Source organism: Musca domestica, unplaced genomic scaffold (assembly GCF_030504385.1).
Source record: "Musca domestica strain aabys unplaced genomic scaffold, Musca_domestica.polishedcontigs.V.1.1 5, whole genome shotgun sequence".
In the NCBI taxonomy this organism is placed as follows: Eukaryota; Metazoa; Arthropoda; class Insecta; order Diptera; family Muscidae; genus Musca; species Musca domestica.
This window is the reverse complement of record NW_026712346.1, coordinates 26602187-26605340: the sequence shown is the minus strand read 5'-3', so window position 1 is coordinate 26605340 and position 3154 is coordinate 26602187. Positions and strand designations below refer to the sequence as shown.

The following is a 3154-nucleotide window of genomic DNA, read 5'->3' as shown; positions in this document are numbered from 1 at the left end:
TGGGGGTACCGTTATATGGGGGCTATACGATATCGTGGACCGATATACCGCATCTTCGAACTTGACCTGCCTGCAGACAAAAGAGAGATCTGTGCAAAATTTTAGCTTCCTATCTTAATTCGTTTAGACTGTAGCGTGATTACAACAGACGGGAAGATGGACAGACGGACAGACGGACGGACAGGGCTTAGAATTAGAATTTTACGCTGATCAAGAATATATATACTTTGTTGAGTCTAAAATGATTATTTCGATGAGTTACAAACGGAATGACTAACTTAATATACCCTCCATACTTTTTTTGGTGGAGAGTATAAAAATATATAAAAAAGTTGGACGATGCCAACAACACGCGGTGTTCCCAAGCGGTCCCCCATCTAAGTACTAACCGTGCCCGTGGCTGCTTAATTTCAGTGATCGGACGAGAACCGATGTACTCAGCGTGATATGGTCGTTGGCAAAGAAGCATAGTTTATTTTGCTTCACATGCCTAACAGTGAATGCTATATTAAGTCAACGTCTTTTGAGTGTTGAACATACACACGAACGAATAAGGGATTGTATGCTTGTTTCGATTAAGGGAAATAAACAGTTTTCTTACAAGTATGAAATAAAAATATTTCAAAGATGAACCTTAAATTGATTTTTTAAGCAACTTTAAAGCAAATATTAGATGCAAATAAGTATGCTTTATGCATTATTTTTCAAAATAGGGAAGATAAATCTTATATTATTATTTTTAAACCATAAAAGAAAAGATATTTTACAACGTTCAAAAATATGTTTAGCTGAAAATCAATACACTATATTCATTAGCTATTCAAAGTAACGCTATTTTTTTGTTTTATTTATTTATTTATTTATTTTTTTTTTTTGGATTAAAATAATAAAATAAAAGCTATTGAAAAGATTTTTTTTACGAAAAAATAAAAAATAATTTTTTAAATATAAAAAAAATATTTTTTTTAATTAGAAAAAATATTTTTTAAATTAAAAAAAATAAAAGTTGGACAATGCCAACAACACGCGGTGTTCCCAAGCGGTCCCCCATTTAAGTACTATGAGCGCCCGAGGCTGCTTAATTTCAGTGATCGGACGAGGACCGATGTACTCAGCGTGGTATGGTCGTTTGCAAAGAAGCATAGTTTATTTTGCTTCATATGCCTAACAGTGAATGCCATAAGACAACGTCTTTTGAGTGTTGAACATACACACGAACGAATAAGGGATTGTATGCTTGTTTCGATTATGGGAAATAAACAGTTTTCTTACAAGTATGAAATAAAACTATTTCAAAGATGAACCTTAAAATGATTTTTAAAACAACTTTAAAGCAAATATTAGATGCAAATAAGTATGTTTTATACATTATTTTTCAAAATAGGGAAGATAAATCTTATATTATTATTTTTAAACCATAAAAGAAAAGATATTTTACAACGTTCAAAAATATGTTTAGCTGAAAGTCAATACATTATATTCTTTAGCTATTCAAAGTAACGTTAATTTTCTTCTGTTGTAATCACGTTACAGTCTAAACGAATTAAGATAGGAAGCTAAAATTTTGCACAGATCTCTCTTTTGTCTGCAGGCAGGTCAAGTTCGAAGGTGGGGTATATCGGTCCACGATATCGTATAGCCCCCATATAACTGTACCCCCGATATTCGGTATTTTGATGATGTTAGCCACATTTTTCATAGGAATTGTCTAAAAATCCACACAAGGAGTTCCTTGTTGGTACTTTATACCTCGGCACAGAATTATCTATATAGGTCCACAATATTGTATAGCCTCCATATAACGCTACTCCCCGGTATTCGGCATTTTGATGATTTTAGCCACATTTTTCAACAAAATTGTCTGAAAATCCACACAAGGAGTTCCTTGTGGGTACTTTATACCTCGGCACAGAATTATCTATATAGGTCCACAATATTGTATAGCCTCCATATAACGCTACTCCCCGGTATTCGGCATTTTGATGATTTTAGCCACATTTTTCAACAAAATTGTCTGAAAATCCACACAAGGAGTTCCTTGTGGGTACTTTATACCTCGGCAAAGAATTATCTATATAGGTCCACGATATCGTATAGCCCCCATATAACGGTACCGCCGATATTTGGTATTTTGATGATTTTATCCACATTTTTCAATGGAATTGTCTGAAATTCCACAAAAGGAGTCCCTTGTGGGCATTTTACCCCCTCAAAAAGAATTGTCTATATAGGTCCACGATATCGTATATCCCCTATATAGCTGTATATCCCCCATATAACGGTATTTTGATGATGTTAGCCACGCTTTTCAATGGAATTGTCTTAAAACCCACACAAGGATTTCCTTGTGGGTACTTTATACCTCGACAGGGAATTATCTATATAGGTCTAAGATATCTTATAGCCCTTATATAACGGTACCCCCGATATTCGGTATTTTGAAGTTTTTAGCCATATTTTTCAACGGAATGGTCACAAGGGGTTCTTTGTGAGCACTTTACCCCCCGACAGAGACGATAACGATAACGTATAGCCCCCATATAACGGTACCCCGCGATATTCGGTATTTTGATGATTTTAGCCATATTTTTTCAACGGAATTGTCTGATAATCCACACACGGAGTTCTTTGTGAGCACTTTACCCCCTGACATAGAGTTCTCTATATAGGTTAACGATATCGTTTAGCCCCCATATAACGGTACCCCCGTTATTCGGTATTTTGATGATTTTAGCTATATATTCCAATGGTATTCTCTGAAAAACCACACAAGGATTTCTTTGTGAGCACTTTATCCCTGAAAAGTATTTATCTATATAGGTCCACAATATCGTATATCCCCCATATAATGGTACCCCCGATATACGGGATTTTGATGATTTTAGCCACATTTCCCACTGGAATTATCTGAAAATCCACACAAGGAGTTCCTTGTGAGTACTTTACCCCCAGACATAGATTTGTGTATATAGGTCCACAATAGCGTATATCCCGCCATATATCGGCACCTTCCGATATTAGGTATTTTAAAGATTTTAACAGAATTATCAATGGATTTTATTTTTTTGAATATTTTCTAATTCGTTCCACATGGTGGAGGGTATTAAAAGTGCGGCCCGGCCGAACTAACTGCTTTTTTTATACCCTCCACCAA

General features: G+C 35.1%; 2 pseudogenes; both read right to left on the bottom strand.

Annotated features, from left to right (window-relative positions):
• Nucleotides 1–340: 340 nt before the first annotated feature.
• Nucleotides 341–459, bottom strand: LOC131805241 (5S ribosomal RNA; annotated as a pseudogene).
• Nucleotides 460–1014: 555 nt separating this feature from the next.
• On the bottom strand, nucleotides 1015–1133 carry LOC131805260 (5S ribosomal RNA; annotated as a pseudogene).
• Between the last annotated feature and the right edge of the window lie 2021 nt (nucleotides 1134–3154).